Genomic DNA, 18,229 nt, shown 5'->3' on the forward strand with positions numbered 1-18,229 from the left:
GGGCAGGCCCTATGAGGAGAGGCTACGGGACCTGAACCTGTTCAGCCTCCACAAGAGAAGGCTGAGAGGAGATCTGGTGGCCATCTATAAACTTACCAGGGGGGACCAGTGGGGAATGGGAGAGTCCCTGTTCCCCTGAGCACTACTAGGAGTGACAAGAAATAATGGTCACAAGCTGGCAGAGGGTAGATTCAGGCTAGATGTCAAAAGGCGCTACTTCACTGTCAGGGCAGCTAGAATCTAGAACCAACTTCCAAGAGAAGTGGTGCTAGCTCCTACCCTGAGGCCTTGAAAAGGTGGCTGGATGAACGTGTGGCCAGGGTCATTTGACCCCAGTACTCTTTTTTTCTGCCACAGGGGGTTGTGGCTTGGCAGTGACAGGTCCTGGACCTGCTCCTGGTGAGTGAAGGGGGCAGAGGGAACTCTGATTTTCCATGATTAAAACTCAAAATGAAATACTAAAATGTATAGGTATTTAGAATTTATTTTATTATGGTGATAGAGACACTGGTAGGTAGGGCTGTGTGAAGCTTTGGACCCTTATTCAATCTGGTGGAGATTCGGCCTGATTCAATGGCTGAATCTCCAAATCTGAATCAAATCAGAGGACACTTTAATCTCTCTGAATCAAACTGGAACCCTCTGAATCGATTCAGAAAGATTCAGAGGGTTGGACATAGAGACAGTTTTATTGTTTTTTCTACAAACCTCTAGGTAGCAAGGGCTTGTGAATGCTGTGATGCTGGGTTGCATGGAATGTCCCACAGAAGCACGGGGGGCTTCCCAGCATGCTCAGCAGCAGACCCAGAAGTGGACCAGAAGCACTCATGGTCCACTTCCAGGTCTGCCAGGGAGTTCACGGGGGAGGTGCGGGGGCGCCTAGGTTGGGGGGGACACCTGGAGTCCCCCTGCAACCAATTGCCAAGCTGAGGAGGTGTAGGGGGGCCCCTAACACATTCCCCAGCAGACCCAGAAGTGGATCAGAAGTACTTCCAGTCCACTTCCAAGTTTGCCGCTGAACACGTGGAGGGCACCCCCACGCCACACTCCTATGGGATGCTTCATGTGCCCCAGCATTGCAGCAATCATGAGCCATGCCTGCTACCTCAAGGTATGTAGAAAAAACTTCTAAAGCTGCGTCATGTCCGAACTGCTGATTCTCCAGATCAGCACAGAATCTTCAGATTCAGCTGAATTGAATCAGGGACAGTGATCCAATCAGTGAATCAAATCACTATCCCTGATTCGGTTTGAATCCGAATCAAATAGGGCCCGCTTCACACACCCCTACTGGTAGGCTTCCATATTGCTTTAAAATTATAAATATATCAATAGAAAATTGTGTTCAACTGATACCTGTATATATAGTAGTGTTTCATTTCAGTCATGGATTTCATCATTTTTAATCAGAGAATTTGACATTTTTTAATCAAGGAGAACCAGGATCCCTGCTCATCAGCTGTGGATGTCCCTCCCTCTTTAGATTTACCAGATCCCAAGCCTGGAAACTTTCAGGAGCACTGTAAGACCTTTCTATTTGGGCAGGCATTTACCAAACAAAACCAGGATGAGACATTGTTTAGGAGGTTTATTTTATCTTGATGTTCTAGTTCCCTTTTAAGTTGTTTTATTCTGTTGTTGATCTCCCATTTTTAAATTATGCTGTTTACTTATCGCAAGCCACATTAAGTGTTTGTTAGGAAGGGCAGCATATAAATACAATTTTTAAAATTATAAATAAACTCTCCTCAACACATGAGACTGACTTTTGAGGATGCATATGTTCAAATTTTTCTACAAAACCATGACACTAGACGGTCTTGCTACTTTATTCATACAGCATGAATACTGCAGCATGAGTTTTATTTACTGGAGGTGGATTCTTGTTATTCCATGGCACCAGGAGCTGGGGCTTTGAGGTAAATTCAAAATATTGTGACATTCATGAACAAATCATGAGAGTTTGCAACACCACTCCTGACTTGAAAATGCATGTAAAAACTGGTTCAGAGAGGTCAACCAATGGATGTTGCAGGGTAAAATTAGTTGTGTTTAGATGTTACAGTCTGGGCTATGGAACTATTTATATGTTCTACATATACTCAGTCAGCCAGAAGGACTGTACTATAAGCAGTACAGTAGTATAATTAGGACAGGGTGAGAGGGGCAGCAGCCCCAGGTGCTAATTTAGAGGTGGGTGTCAGTATGCCCCAGGAGTCTTTCCACACCCCACTGCAGCCTTGTCATAGGGAGCTGGGCAGGGGCAGCACCATGTCCAACAGTGTACCTGGTAGGGGGAAAGGGACATGATGCCCCTTCCCCCTGGGGGCTTTGGCATGGGAGGGTCAGGTCTGCCCCTGGGAGTGGGAAGGCAAGCAGATTACCGGGGGGGCCCCAGTGCCTGTTTGTCCTTTAATGGCAGCAGCTGATCCCTGCTGTTAAGGCAGTTGCATTAGCAGCTGCTACTCAAGTAAAGAGAGCCCTGTCAGGTAAGACTCCTTTCCCTTTCTCCTCAGCCCCCACCCCTTGTTTTCAGTAGTCAGTATAAGTCTTCATCCTCTTACCAGCACCCCACCTCCAGTACTGAAAAATCTTGCGACATCTCTGAACAGTTTTATGAATGTAGAACAAGTGTGCAGTGCCACCTCTATCTAAGTTTCAAATAGAGCTGGTCAAAAGTGGGATGAATTTTTCATGAAAATTACTGGTATGTCTCTATGGATTTTGAAATCTGGATGAAATAATGTTGCTTTCCTAAAATATCTTCTCTTTTTCCTGTATCCATCCTTTTTTTCCTCCTCTTCCTTCTCTTTTTGAAGATGGGGGGGAGGCGTGGCGGGGGGGCAGGGAGGAGGACCGGGAGAACTGGGAGCTAATTCATATGGGCTTGGGTAGGACTGGTGATCTTCTAGTCTGGTGGCAAGCATTTAATACAATGAATGTCAGTCTTAGCTTCAAATATATGCATATGCCTCTTTTTAAATAATTAGTTGACTAGTATTTTCCTGTTTCAAAAGGAATATAAAATTGAAAACTGCAGCTCAGGAAACAAAGGTTCATTTGTGTAAATCTTTATTTCATTTTTTTATTAGCAGTGTTAGAGGCATTTTTAAACTGTTTATTTAATCTAACTATTCAGTAGTAGTCTCAAGAGTCCAGGCTTCTACTTTAGTGCTGAATAAATGCTTGGTCAAGCCTTAAACTTTATGGCTTTTGGCACAGCAGTGAAACAGAAGCTTTGATGCTTGAGACTGCTGCCTGCCCAGAGCAAATATAAATTTTGATCACTACAGTAAGTGTTCATCATTTAGAATGTCCATAGCCAGCTTTTTAAAATTCTGTTGTTTCTTGCTGCTGTCAGACTTAAATGTTGCAGGCAATAGTTAATAAGCTATAATGGATTCATTGCTATTGGGTCACTGGTTTAAAATCAGCCTAGGTCATCTAAGTCTAAATATTAGTGTTATCTGATGGCCATTCAGAAGTCTGTATGAAGGTATTCTTGCTCTTGGATTTGCTTCTGTTGGACAGCTGTTCTTATCTTATGTGTTGTTAGTTTCAGCAATGATACAGGGCTGAATGAATACAAAGGAAAGACTGTACTAGAGCTTCAACCCAGCAGTTGTCACTCAAGGTCAGGTTTGAGAGACACTGGACATGTCTACATGTGCATTAATGCACCACTGTTACTGTACATTAAGTTTAGTGCTATTGTGCAATAGTAGCAGCGCACACCTTTTTAGTGACACTTATGTGCAGTAGATTAATTCTACTGTGCACTAGCACATTTGCACAGCTTTTATGGACCAAGAAAACTTGCACCATGACAATTTAAAATCTGCTAATGCTATCATTCCAGTATGTCTTTGCAGTCAATAATAGTAAGTAGTTGCATTTAGCTGCTCAGGACAATTCAACTTTCATCCATAAGAGGGTCCTTTAACAGGATCTTCTTTGAATAATTTATATGGTTTTGTCCAGTGCCATTTAAACTCCTAAAGAGCCATGGGTATCTGGGACAAGAACCATGTAGGTATCTGGGTTCTTCTGTCAAGATCCATGGTTTTCAGGGGGTTTGTATAAGCTGTAGTTTACCACAGACCAATTTCTGATTAAAAAGAGCAAATTCCAGCAGTTGCATCTGGCTACTATATGAGAGTTTGCAAGAATGATGGATAAAGCCAATATTTTTTGTATTTCAGAGTGGACATTTTCTTCTTCCTCCGTGTGACAGGCAAAAGTTCCAGGCACATCTCCTCCTTGAAGGAAATATGGGTAAGTAATCATCCATCGGGTCTAGTCCAAAATGCAGTCCAAACGCTGTGTTTCCACTTTATTTAGGACTAATGTGGGAGCAAGCTCTCTTTGAGTATTTTGCATGTATCCTCATTGGTCACAGCAACATCTCATTTGGAATGTAGTCCCCAAGAAGGTGAACCTTATAGCACCAGTATGACAGAAAATTAAAATAGTGTGTTCCTTCATTTGGAACTCCTAGAATACAGTGTTAAATATAGGCTTTTTCTTGATAGATCTACATGTATATACAAAATAAAAAAGGTGTTTTCATGGTGTTCTATAAAGGTTTCTATGAGATAAGGCTGAAGTTCATTGCCTCTTTGCATATGTCTATATATACATATTCTCCTAATCAGAGCCTCCAAAATATTTGAAGGACATGGATCTGGTTTTTATTTGACTTGGTGGAAATATTCTCTTTGTTGTAAATAGAAGATGGCCTATAGCATATAAAATGTATTTCAAACAGAAGTCTAGAACCTGAAATGCTGTCAAATTTGACCTGATAAATATCAGGAGGGAAAGGGAACAAAAAAGACTTTATGTCCTCTACTGTCCTGGTATCATTGAGGAACGGGGCTACTCCAGCCATGTTTCCATTCCCTCCACTAGTCCTAGTGGTGGGCTGGGTTAGGAGTTATCTATGAGTGAACTTACACATTATGCTTAGACCATACTAAAGGTATTTAAAACTTTTGCAGCTACATGGTAAAGTTCATTAACTTACACCAAATGTCCTCTGAGGTGTCAAAGTTATGCCACTTCAGGCTAGGGTTAAAACTCTGGGTGGTGCTCCAGGTGGTGCAACCGGCTAATGTTAATGTAACTTCTGTCTGTTCCATGGAGATAAAATGAGCAACTTGCAGTCCTCCAGTATCCAAGGATGCATCACCCTCAGCCCTGCCCACCCCAACCCAGAGAGGAGATAACACCCAAGTATCCTGGTTCCTAGCCATGGCCCTGCTTGCTAGCCTTCCAATGGCAAGTCATAGCTGTGGAGGTAAGAAACAGTATTAACCCTTAAAGTGCATGGCTTGCAGCATGTTCTAATTTTAACACTACTTAACATTCCACAGATTTATTATGGTTTATGTATAACATGTGACTTCACCCTATGAGCTACTATGCTTGCCTTAAACTGTCTGAGCATTTAACAGCATGGGGGAAGGTGAATCTGCATAGACTATGACTGCTCTGACATGCCAGAATAGTACAATTAGCTAAAGCAGATAAGAGGATCCAGCTGTTCTTGTTTGTTGTTTCTCAGTGATCCTACATCCTATTTGTAAGTATTAAACTCAGGGCTGGCAGACAGAAAATAAGGAAGTATGAAGAAAGGTGATAAAGATTTCACAGCCCCAGTTGCCCTATGTTGCCACTAAGAAAACTTCTTGGGCAAAATCCTGGTTACTTTGAAGTCCATGGGAGCTTTGCCACTGACTTAAGGGAAGTTGGGATTGAACCTGCCGTTTTAGGCGATGTACAAGGCACACCCTGTTTTAAAATTAGGGACTTCATTGACATTTGTATTTATTTGTGCAAGAAGTCATAAGCCAATCACCAGCAGCCTGAAATGAGGGAGAAACTTGTTCAATGATTCTTTTGTATCTTCTACATCCTGATCCAATGTATCTGTTCCTAACAGATTTGCTTGGAGAAACTTCAGCAAAACTATAATTCATAAGAACCTGCACTTGCACCGAATTCAAAACACTACAAAATCAGGTTCATTTTGCCAGAATTTATTTCAGAAGCAACCTCAAAAAACTGTCAGCATCTTCAGAAAGAAATGCTATAGATTTTTTATTTTGGTGTGACTTTTGTATTTTGCATTGACTTTACTATAATACAGAGTTTTAAATATGAGACATGTAGATTCACTATTTCCCTCTCCTCCCCTCCGCTTCCCCCTGGCCAATTTTTTCATAGAAACATAGCATCATAGAAAATTGGAAGGGACTTCAGGAGGTCATCTAGTCCAACCCCCTGCGCAAAGCAGGACCATACCCAACTATATCATCCCAGCCAAAGTTTTGTCCAGCCCAGTCTTAAAAACCACCAAGGATAGAGATTCCACAGTTTTCCTATCGTGGAAAACTGACGTGTCCTCCAATGTGAAGACAAATCACATGCTGGTATCTTAATAGCTTTTGCATATTGGGATGCCCATCCTCTGCATAGCTCTAATTCTGACACCCTGTTCAAGACAATATACTGTGCAAACTTTCTCAGTTTGGTGCTACAGAATTTCTTAGACGTCACATTTTAGTCCAAATATGACTAAGCAGCCCCGTTTCACCTTTTACTTATGTAATTTTGTGAAACCATTTCAAAAGTCACCTTAGATTTCAAATATAGCTACTCATCAAATATAAAAAATGCAGGAGTTATATGAAGTCTTTTTTTAAAAGGTGACAAATGCCAGAGGGGAATTTTCTTGCCCCCAGACTGTGAATGAAACTTGCATGGAAGAGGAAGAGAGACAGCACAGGAAATTCTCCTTGTGCAGCACATGCCAAGGCCTCCCAGAATTGCAGAGTCAGTACTTGGGGACGGGGCCAGATCCCAGATTTCCCCAAGGAGGGGTGTGGGAGCAGCAACCTTCACTGCAGCAATCTTCATTGCATCCCCTGCTCCCAGCATCCACCGCCCCTCACCAGTGCAGACAATTTTCAAATCCCAAAAGCAGGTGAAAGTCCTACCTCCTTTTCCTTTTCTGCTCAGAGAAATGTTCCCTCCCTTCCACTTCCCCTCCCCCTCCCCCTCCGCCTCAACTCCTATGCTTGCCACTACTGCTTTCTCCACTGCTGTGGGACAGCGAATCTCTGGAACCAGCCAGGCTGGGCAGGGTATGGGTCCAACTGGGGAAGGGACAGCAGCAACAGCATGGCAGGAGAGTTGTTCCCCTCACCCTGCCCAGAGCATGCACAGGGAAGGGATCCCCAGTCCATCCCTGCTGCTGTTGTCCCTGGCTGCAGCTGAGCCTAGCCTCAGCACAGTGGGAAGGAACAACTCTGATGTATCCCTGCCCCCGAGACAGTAGAGAAAGTCAGGTGGGGAAGGGAAATGGGCAGAGAGAGGACACGCGTTTCAGCTGGAAGTGGAAGGGAAGTCTCCATAGGCTCCCATGATAAGATGCCACCCAAAAGCAGGGTACAGCCATGCCACTGCACCCCATGGATTCTACACTGCTTGAGGAGATATGAAGTTGCTTTCTCAATCACATCAGGATAGCGAGGTCTCATGCAAATTTTAGTTAGTAATGCAGCATGTAGACCAGTGGTTTCTAAGCTTTTTACGTAGATCACCTTTGACATTTAAAAGCAACCCAAGATCTACCTCCCCCACCAATGTCCGGCAGGTAAGTCGGTGGGGAGGGAAGGAGGGGCAGACTGAGGCAGAGGGAGAAAAAATTATTTGGGGGTGTGCCCCCACAGAATGTAAGACTATGGGGGAAGGGGTGGGGGGAGGGGAAGGGCCATGCAGAGGGAGGCAGAGCAAATCAAGGCCCCAGCCCTACCCCCACTTCCTCCCTCACCACTGGGGCCTTGATCTGCCCCACCTCAATGGAGGTGAGGGAGAGTGTGGGGCTGGAGCAGGGGCAGGTCCTGCATAGCTGGGGTGCAGGGCAGAGCCATTTTGGGGTGCTTGCAGCCCCCCACGTAGTCCCATTCTCACTACTACTACTCTTACCAACAACAGTTATCTGGAATACTTTTTTCTTTTTTCATTTAATTCAGTGAAAAATTATAAAACTAGTATCTGCTCTTCCTTATGTGTAAAGTATAAACAAACTAAGAAAGCTTATATTTTTGCAGGTTTATATTTAAATGAATGGTGGGAAACACCTCTTAGATCATTTCGATTTCTGCAAGAGTCTGAAGTAGTTTTGAGCTCTTTTTGGGAGGCTTCAAATAGTGGCATATCCTATGAAGGATTAAAGGTCTGAGATGTAGTTTTGGTCAAGTTTTGTAGAAAGAAATGGGAGTGATAAACATACTGTATTGAGAAGCAGTTTGAATGGCAAAGTAATGCTATTCAAATGGTTCCCTGCACCAAGAACTTTATAGCTCTTCATGAATTTGTCTTATGTGAGGTTGATTTGTAGACATACTGTGTGTGTGTGTGCGTGCGCACATGCATGTTTCCATTCCACCTAAAGGTCATGATTACACAGTGAGATCAGTTACTGTACCATAGATCTCAGCAATTTGTGGGGAACCCAGCATGATCTGCCTAACTCTGTTCAGTTGCAAAAGCAAGATGGAAATCACAAATCTTTAAAACACAATCAAAACATAAATTTTAGAATTGTTGTTTACATCTTTATTATTTGAAAGACAAGTTGCATATGATTCACTTTTGCACTTTTTTGTATAGATAGCCTTTCATTTTTCATAGATTATGTAGCCAAATTTAGGAACCTTTAATAACATACATAATTTATCATAAGGTTTATATGATAATGGTAGAAACTGACATAAAATGGGGAATTTATAATGCTGGATTAGTCTTATGAAACAGTACTGTACCTTCATAAAGAGTCCAAAGAGCAATTATTATGTGTGTGTGACTGGCACTATAAAGTCGTTAGTTCAATCATCATTGACCAATTACTGCTTTATTATATTTTCTTTTTATTTTTATGGTCAGAGAATGGCATTTTTCCCACAATCAGTCCTTGAGCACAAAGACAATAACAATTAAAAAAATATTTAAAACCTGAGTTTTATCTGCACAAAGGGACCCATCAGTCACTATAAAGATCAGTTTTGCATGCAGTTGTTCTTCAGTAAAATACCCCTAAAATATATGCTTTTCTATGGTCTGAAGTTTGTTTTGTTTTGTTTTGTTTTAAAGCTCTTAAGAAAAAAATATGTGTTTCCTGGCTTGGTTGAAATACTGTAGTTCCTAGCGACCTTACATTTGTTTAAACAGTATGTACTTACCCAGATGCATGCATGATAAGGTTGCATACAACACTGATTAGAGTAAAGATAAGAATGATTATTGTAGTCATTAGGGACATTCTTGAGTGGTATCCAATATTAGCAGCCAAAAGAAAGGGAACTATTTAATACTATGTGAAAATGCTTGTTTTTTCTGACACAATACTGACCCACAAACATAGTTCCTGGATTTAAGCTAAAGGTTTCACTTTCAGTATCTTGGAAATTATATTTGGTATGTGTACTGTCCAACCAAATTCACAGTGGAAGTGGGCTGGGCTGCAGCCCTTGTCATCAGGTTCTCCTGGACACCCCCACCCCACTGCTTGTGGCTTGCTCCTTGATCAGAAGGAAGGTATAAACTGCAGTTTTAAATATGGCACTGGTTTTGCCTGCCTCTTCTGATTGGCAAAGGGGCCTTTGTTGCTCAGCATGTTTAAAATCATGGTTTTTGTTTCCCTATGGATAAGGAGCAAGTCGCAAGTGGGGCCCCTCCACCAGTCAATGGCAGAGGTGAGGAGGACACATGAGGGAACTCGCAAGATTAAAGGAGCTGCAGTACAGCCCACTTCTGCCATGAATTTGGTAGGGTCCTACGTATGAGTAATCAAAGGGCCTAATCCAAACCCATGTAATTTGACAGAATGTTTAACTTATTTTACTTGCAGTTGTACAGGGCTAAGTGACAATGTTGTATGGGTACAGTCCTTAGGTGGTGGAAACTGACATCAACTTCAGTGAGACTAGGTTAATATTAATCAGTGAAGGACCTGGCATTAGGTATTCTACAAAAGGTATTCTACAAAGTTGTTGCTATTGTCTGGGAATACATTCCTAAAATAGAATATGATATGTGTCGCTTGCAACGTGAACATTATATGAGTTTTGGCATGGTTATGTATTTCAGATATGCAGTTCTATTACAAAAACAGGGTGGATTGGAGTGGTAGAAGAATTGCCTTAGCTAATCAGCATCCTAGTTAGGTGTTAATATGCCTCCAAAGACACTGGTAGAAGCACTGTGGGTAGTGAAAAACTGTATTGTAGCTCCCCTTTAATGCTATCTTGCTAATATTTGCTGGTAATAATGGAAAACTGCCCTGCTATGTAAAATTCAGTGGATGACACTATTTAAACTGTATGAACTGTAGGGCAGGGTCTGTATATCATTATAAGTGTATACAGTGCCTACCACAACGGAGTTTTCATCTCTGTAGGAACCTTTAAGCCCTACTGTAATACAAGTAAAAACAGATGTCACCTTCTCCCTCACCCTAGGACACCAGACCTCTCCCTAGCTTCTAGCACCCTTACTCCCTACCTACTGCTCTAAGCTCTTTGTCCCGGGGAAAGAAGTAACAAGGAGTACTCACCAGCAACAGGAGACACAGCACAGCAGGTGTGGAAAGAAGAGCCCGCGTGGATCGTCAGCTGCCTCTCTATCCAATTAAGGCCGGCCGGTGACATCAGCCCCAAACGCTGGCCAGCGGAGATAAAAATGGGAGCTGCCGTGGAGGAGAGAGGAGAGAGCAGCGAGAAAGCCACTCTGGGAGGGAAGAGGATCTTCCCCACAGGACCCTCAGAGCCTGACGAGCTGGGGGCAGACACAGACAGTGTGGAGCAGAGCACCCTGTCAGGAGCATGGACGGGAAGGTGAGTGAGTGACAGGCACTCCAGACTTGGAGACAGAGTCAGAGCTGCACCCAATGTTCGAGCAGACCCCAGGTGGGAGTATTGGGATGACCAGGGCGAGGAGGGAGCCCCTCCAGAGAGAAAAGACCCCGGGAGATTCCTGAGTGGGGTTACAATCGGGGCGGGTACTACTGCTAGTCCCGGCCGGGTCAACTGGAGAATAGAAGTGAATCCCGGAGTGACGGGCAGTGAGAGGAGCATCCCCAAGCTAGAGCAAGAGGGAAGGATAGTAAGGGGACAAGGCGTAGCCACATCAGGAGGTGGCTCAACACTCTAGTGGTTTGTTGACGCATTTTGTTTGGTTGGCCCATGTGAAGGGAGAGAGTAGAAAATGCTGGGGTATCCCTGAGGAACGGAGCCAAGGAAGAGCCTCAGAAGTTTTTTTGTGTTTCCCCAAAGAAGGGGTGGAGACAGGGAAGGCAGAGGGGGCAGGCCCATATGGGTGAACTTGGCCATAGGTGACAGGCATACAGACGTCAAGCCATGAGACATGACTCCATAAGAGGGGACGAGGCCAACGGAAGGACATCTCACACAAGGAGGTGTGAGGCCGGGGCGTAGGGGTGACGGAGCCCTGTGAATGACCGTGAATCACGGGCCGCCGAACACACCCAACGACTAATCCCATCTACTGAAGAACAGCACGTCGTGGCAGGTGAGAACGGGGGAGCCTACTTGAGAAGACAAGACACCTGCTTGGTCAATGACACGAGACCATAGGACACCTTACGTTTACCATTAGGGTGAAGGTCGCACAAGAATGAATATTTGAAGCCTGGCGGCCACACTCTTAAAGCAACCTTCCAGATTTAGCCTGCTCCCTGCTGGTGGGTAGGGAAGAAACAAACTCCTTTTGCTCTCTTTTCCCTCTTTCCTCTTCTACAGCAGTGCAGGGACAAGCAAACTTTGTCTCATTAACCTCTTCTGCAAGAATTCAATCTTTTCTGGGTAATTTTTCTCAAGTCTCAAGCAAATATTGCCATAAAGGCTTGATCCTGTGTGTTTTTGGAACAACTTTAGATTTTTTTCCTATTCAACCTAAAAAGAGGGGCGGGGGGGAATCCCTTCATGAGAGTAAGTCGGACTTTACTCTCCATTTCTGAAGAGAACATTTTATAGTAGCAATCAACCTGCCCTCTCTATTAAAGCATACAGGAATGCTTCACCCATATTGCTTGGCTTCTGAGCCTCATCAGAATTTAACCCTATAGGGAATGAATTAATTATATATGCATACACTTGCTGTGTCACAATTGCTCCATATTTCCAGAATGAGTGGTAATTAAGGCTTACACTAGATGTATCCCATCTACATCTGGAATGCAAAGTAAAAGACAGGGATAGAATAGGAGTGAAGCAATCCTCTCTCTACCACACTATCACATGCACTTGATATTCTGCTTTCCCATGCAACCTATAAAAAAGTGGTTCAAGCTTCCCTTTTGCTTGAAAAACCACCCTGTATTGATGGGGATGGTGGGGAGCTGTATTGATGGGGGTGATGGGGATGGTGGGGAGCTCAAATTAATTCAAAAGGTTTGCAAATCTTAAGCATCAGATATTTCTTGTCTAATTTTTAGATTTCTATCAACTAGTCGTAGACATTCCACAAAACCAGTTGTGTGACTGGTGTTAAGAATGTCAGACTGTGGCCTTCTCCATTCCTCTATAGCAGGTTTGAAGTTTGGATTTACAAGGAGGTAGAGTGGTGAAGCAGACATTGACCTTGCAACAAGTATATCATTTATGCCATCCAGTTTCAGCTAAAATAAAGTTTGGCATGGTCCCAGGACTCAAGAAACAAACATTTGGTTCCCAGATCTGCCACAAAATTCCTGCAGAGCCTTTAGCAAGTCATTTTGTTGTTAAAAATTGTGAAGTACATTCACATGTTTAATCAGGGCTGTCCAATATCTGGTCTTCTGGGGAGGCATGTACCACATGGGCTGCAGGTGGGCATCAAAGGCCATGTAGGCATTCAGGGTATTTCCCCTTCCACCATGCCCACAGCATGGGCATCCCAGCTCTATGCTGCCATGCATGTGCTCAGCCCTCGTCTTTTGGTGTGTGTGGAGCATATAGGTAGCTTGTCTCCCTCCCTTGGCATGCAGGCAACCCAGTGGAACAACCTTGTCTCCCTCCCTTGTCAGGTGTGCAGCATAAGTAGCCTGGCTCCCTCCCACTGTGCTACCCTACCCCCAAGGAATGAGGCCAGGAAACAAAAGATGAAGGAATGAATTGGAAGCCCAGAGACCCTTCTTATGTACAGGCAGCTGAGATATTAGATATGCTGAAGCAAGATAAAAATCAATACAGTCACATTTTTCATTGACTTCAGTTCTGATTCTTCTAAGCTTGTGAGTCTGACAAATGGAATAGATCTCTCCCACCCCCTTTCCTGTGATTTTATCCACCAGCGCAGTTTTACCAAGCCTCCTCCCCCCAGCTTTATTTTCTTAAGTGACTTAATCAAAGGTAATTTGGGTTCCCATTTCTCTATCAATGGTTGTATTTAAAAAGGGCTTATCTGATTTCCATCACCAATTATGGGCTCCCATTTCTTGTTTATATCCATCTCAAATCTGACAAGGTCCTTGTTTGAATTTGATAGGAAATCAGGTCTTCTTATAATGCTAAAGGAGACTCTGAAGCACATTTGTTCCGGTAAAATTATATCTCAGGAATTACTTTTTCTCATATCAAATGAGGAGAGAGCAGTATGGGGTGGTCCCTGCCAGTTCTGTTGAAAAATAAATTCTGAAGCCTAGATAGTAAATATTTCCCTGGGCCAACACAGTGGGAGGGAAATTACAGTGTCCAGGAATATTGCTATTAAGAGGGCTTGAAGTCAGAGGTTAATGTAACAGGAGTTGGTCTAGCCAGAAAGGTCAAGAAAGGTTGGCCTTGTAAGTACAGAGCTACTTGATGACTTCTAACTATTTTTGGCAAGAAAAACATCTCTGCCCTTGCCTTTGGGAGACAGGGGACAAAGGTTGAGGCCCCTGTGGACTAGTTTCTAGAACTGATGGGCCAAATTCATGTAGTAAAGGAGGTGGTCTTATGCTGTTAACAGTCTATCCTATTTAATCCATCTGCTTTTAACCTGATTAGATATTTTATTATGCCTGATTTTTTGGTCAGGCTGAGGGGAATATAAATCCGTATTAAGCTACCTTAAATAAAAGTTTCAGTTGCTTATACTAAAGCATTGATTTATTTTTTCAAATGGTGCAAACTTCAAGGCATGTGTAAACCAAAAAGAAAGCAAAAATAGTTCTTTGTGTGTCAAAGGGGTTAAAAGAAATGTCTGCCCATCGCTTTTTAGTGAGCAATCTATTGTTAACTCAGGTTTTATCCTTGCTGCTTAAAAAGATTATAATCAATGTCATAATAGCTGTAAAACCTTAAGTACAGAAAAGGCACTTGCAGTATGTACCTCAGGGTAGCTAAATGAGGTTAGCTCCACATCTCTGCCAGGAGATGAACTTGCTTAGTGCCTCTCACAGTAAAACTCAGTTGCCCTGTCTCTACTATGTTTTACTACTAGTGGGCTAGCCAGTGTATTAGTGATTCAAACAGAATTCAAATGCACCCTTCCTGTCAGAAAAGCCAAGTCAAATTCTCTTCCACTGGCCCTCTGATGACTACAGTGATTTGATCAAGAGAGGAGCAAATGAGCTGAAATATGGGCAGACTGCAGGCATCACTCACAGTAAGAGGATGGAGAACCTACTACTGACTTACCAAGTTCCTTTTGGTTTCCTCATGACTCTACTGGAGTCTCTTATGTATACATTGTGTCGTTGAGGCTTTGGTAGGCTTGGGATGATGTGTCACAGCAGTATTTCCTGTAAACACTGTGCCACTCTTATTAATTTCTCTAATTTAATAAGAGGGTGGGATGCCGAACAGCCATGGCAGAGGAGCCAATGGCAACACATTTTGAAGTTGTATTTTCAGTGCAAGGAAACAAAATGTGTAGCATGGAGGGGCCAACTTTCTTTCATGCACCAATATCCATAAGCCTGGAAGTGGAGCTTCTGAAATATTTTGAGACATCTGCATGAGTAGGGGTCATTGCCTCTCTTGGTGCCTTGTAGATCATTACCCATGCAAGAAGAATCCACTGAGTCTCTTCACAGTCAACCCATAACCCAGAGCAGAGGTTTCCTAATGTTTTCATAGTATGGACTACATCTAGACAGTGTTTTATGGATAGGGCCTGGTTGAAATTGTGATTTTGCATTTTTCATGGAAAAATGGTTTTCACAAAAAAATGCCATTACATGGTTACTTGTTGGGTGGGGACAGAACACATGCCTGGAGGAACAAATAGCCCCCCCACTAGCTGGTGCCAGGACCATCTGGTAAGGCAGCCCCCAGATGCCCCCAGGCTCCCATGCCCCAGTTTTTTCACCTGGAGGAACAAACAGCCCCTCCCCATCCCCAAGCTCTCTCCTCAGCTCTGTCTCTCTTGCAACCACTTCCCCCCTCCCCTGGGCTACTTGGCTTTTGCTGATGGTTGGGAAATATTTTCCTGAGCCTGAAGCAGCTGCAGTTAAATCTGGCCATAAGCTGCCCCCTCAGCCAATCAGAGGCTGTGGGGTGGGGGGCCCACAAGCTGGGCTTGAAAGTGGTGGCCCTGGCCATGGTTGGGCTACAATATTAGTAAGCTGGCCCTGCAATTTAAACCTGGCCCTACTTATGGATCACCTGCCCTCATATTAATGACCATTGGGACCATATCCTTACTGATTCATGTTCATATCACATCACTGGGGTACTCAGCCTGATGAATAATATTAGAAACATATTTCATTATTATTAATGGTTCCACTAATGATTGCAGTCTCTGAAGGCAGCTGTTGCTGCCTTTCATCCTACTGTATATGATAATAATTATTAATGGAGACAGCTAGACCAGCTCCTCCTCCTTGTTTCCAGCTGCTTTTACAGGAATCCATGTTCGTTGTCATAATGAATAGCTAGGCTGCTTGCAGCTGGAAATGGAAGCAAGGAGGAATTAGTACCATGTGATAACTGGTTTGCCACTGTACACAAGCAAGTGCTCTGAGAGCTACCAGTGATTCATGGACCATAGTTTGGGAACTTTCACTACAGACAAACTTGTCATTGTTTGCATGTCTGCAAGTACATCTGCATATGCAGCCATGCAGAGAATTAGTAGAAGTCCAGTAGTCAGGACTGACAGGAAAAATGAGCAGATCTGTGGTTTTAAAATTTTTGAAAATGTGCAGTTCACTGAACAAGCAACAGCAGAATTCTTTCTTATGCAAGAAGTTCTGAATGGGGCTTGATCCAGTAAGAGGGAAAGAGGGGTACCTCCTAGTAATCATAGCATATTAATGATGCTGCAAATATCATAGGGTTTTGAAGGCACATACCTTAGAAATCCAGATGATAACATTTCTGTTAATTCTCTTTGGTAATGTCATGATTCTATCAAAAAAGTATCAATATATTTGAACTACCCTTCTGGATATAGAAGGTTTCTCTGGAAGGCCAGTATATCTATGTTTTAATGTAAATGGTTCATAGACCACACACAAATCTTTATTAATCACAATAACTAATTCCAAACTGTTAAATCACATTGGCACCAGTACCTTGTTGTAAAAGAAAAAACACAAAGAAGCTCTTCAATGCTGCTTGCATCACTGATCCTTGCTCATGGTGATATGAACTTTCCCATGTCACACATAACACAGGGTAGCATTCTTTTGTGTTTTCCTCTCCCTTCATTTTCTGGGTTTCTCACTTCCTGAAAGCAGTACATTGTAATTGATATGTTGCACAAACTACAGGAAATTCAATCTCTTTTAATTAGTGTCTGGAATTGTTTTTTTCTTAACACCTTCTGTGTTTCCCTATAATAGTATCCTTCCCTAGGCCATTCATAGCTTTTACATTGTAAGGTTTGCCCTACTTGGAACAGGACCACAGGACAGATAGGGTGCATCCACACATGCAAGCATGTGCACTTGCAGCAGCTCAAATAGAAGCAGTGAAAATTTGAGCTGGGGCTTTTTGCCTCAGTGCATGTATTTGGACATGCACTTTGGTGTGGAGGAAATTGTGCCACTGGTGGCAAAATAACCCTGCCTGGCTCCTCCCACATCTGCAGCCAGGGGGAGCTAGAGCCTGAGGCCAGCACCTGTTCTGTCCCCAGTGGTATAAAAAGCTGCCCTGTCCTGGCCTCAGCAGTATAAAGACACCCTGGCAAGTAGCTCAGGGCTACTAGCTCTCAGGAGCTTCTGGGGCCCAGCCAACTGGTACCTGGGGACACTACCCCTTGTGCCAGCTGGACTGCTGGAGCAGCCCTGACAGTTCCCTGCACCCTCTACCCACTGCAGGGGTCTGGCAGTGGGGGCTGCTGCCTGGCTGTGACCTGCTGCGCACCTGTCAGACCCGGATGGGAACTGCATAGCCAGTAGAGACATCTGCCCCTCTGGGCCAGCTGCCAGTGGACTGTGGTTACAGGGTTGGCCTCTGTGCAGCACTACTGCCAGGTGTGCCTGCTGTCCAGCCATCTGGGCAGCTATTTCCCGGAAGATGTACTTTGAACTGTCAAAGCATGTCCTCCTAGCCCCGTGTGGCCAGGAGGTCAGGCACAGCCAGCTGGGTCCAAGGTGCCAACTTTAAGCAGGCAGAGTCCTGCCACTGGCCTCCCTAGCAGGAATTCTGGTGTTCCCTATTAGAAAACTGAAAAGTCCCAGATAAAAAAAATCCGAAAGTCACTATGTAAAATACCCCCAAATCCATGTTCCTCCACAAGTAAAATAAAAGACCACTATAAAGAGACAGAGAGCGTGAGACAGAGACAGCAATCAAGTGGACAATGTTTTATTGATATATCTACAGTGTTAAAGCAAGTCTCTTATCATAATAATAAAGTGAACTCTAAATATATATTTCATGAATTCATGAATATATATTTTGCTGCCCTCCCACAGGGGCAGTGGCCCCCACACAGGGGTTATGCCCCCCCAACAGGGTTTTGGCTCCCACACAAGGGGTTTGGCTCCCACACAAGGGGTTTATCCCCCCCAACAGGGGGTTCAGCCCCCACACAAGTGCTACAGCCCTCATACAAGGGATATGGCCCCCAAACAAGGGGTATGGCTCCCCAACAAGGACCAAATGGCCCCTGCAGAGGTTACCACCCCCCCCTGCAAGGCCCACATGCCCCACCCCAATCCCCTGATTACTGCCCCACCTGGCTCCATCCCCCACCAGCTGCTGCAGCCCCCCCGATGGCTGCCCCACCT

The sequence above is a fragment of the Crocodylus porosus genome, unplaced genomic scaffold (genome assembly GCF_001723895.1).
Source record: "Crocodylus porosus isolate Cpor-Errol unplaced genomic scaffold, CroPor_comp1, whole genome shotgun sequence".
NCBI lineage: Eukaryota > Metazoa > Chordata > Crocodylia > Crocodylidae > Crocodylus > Crocodylus porosus.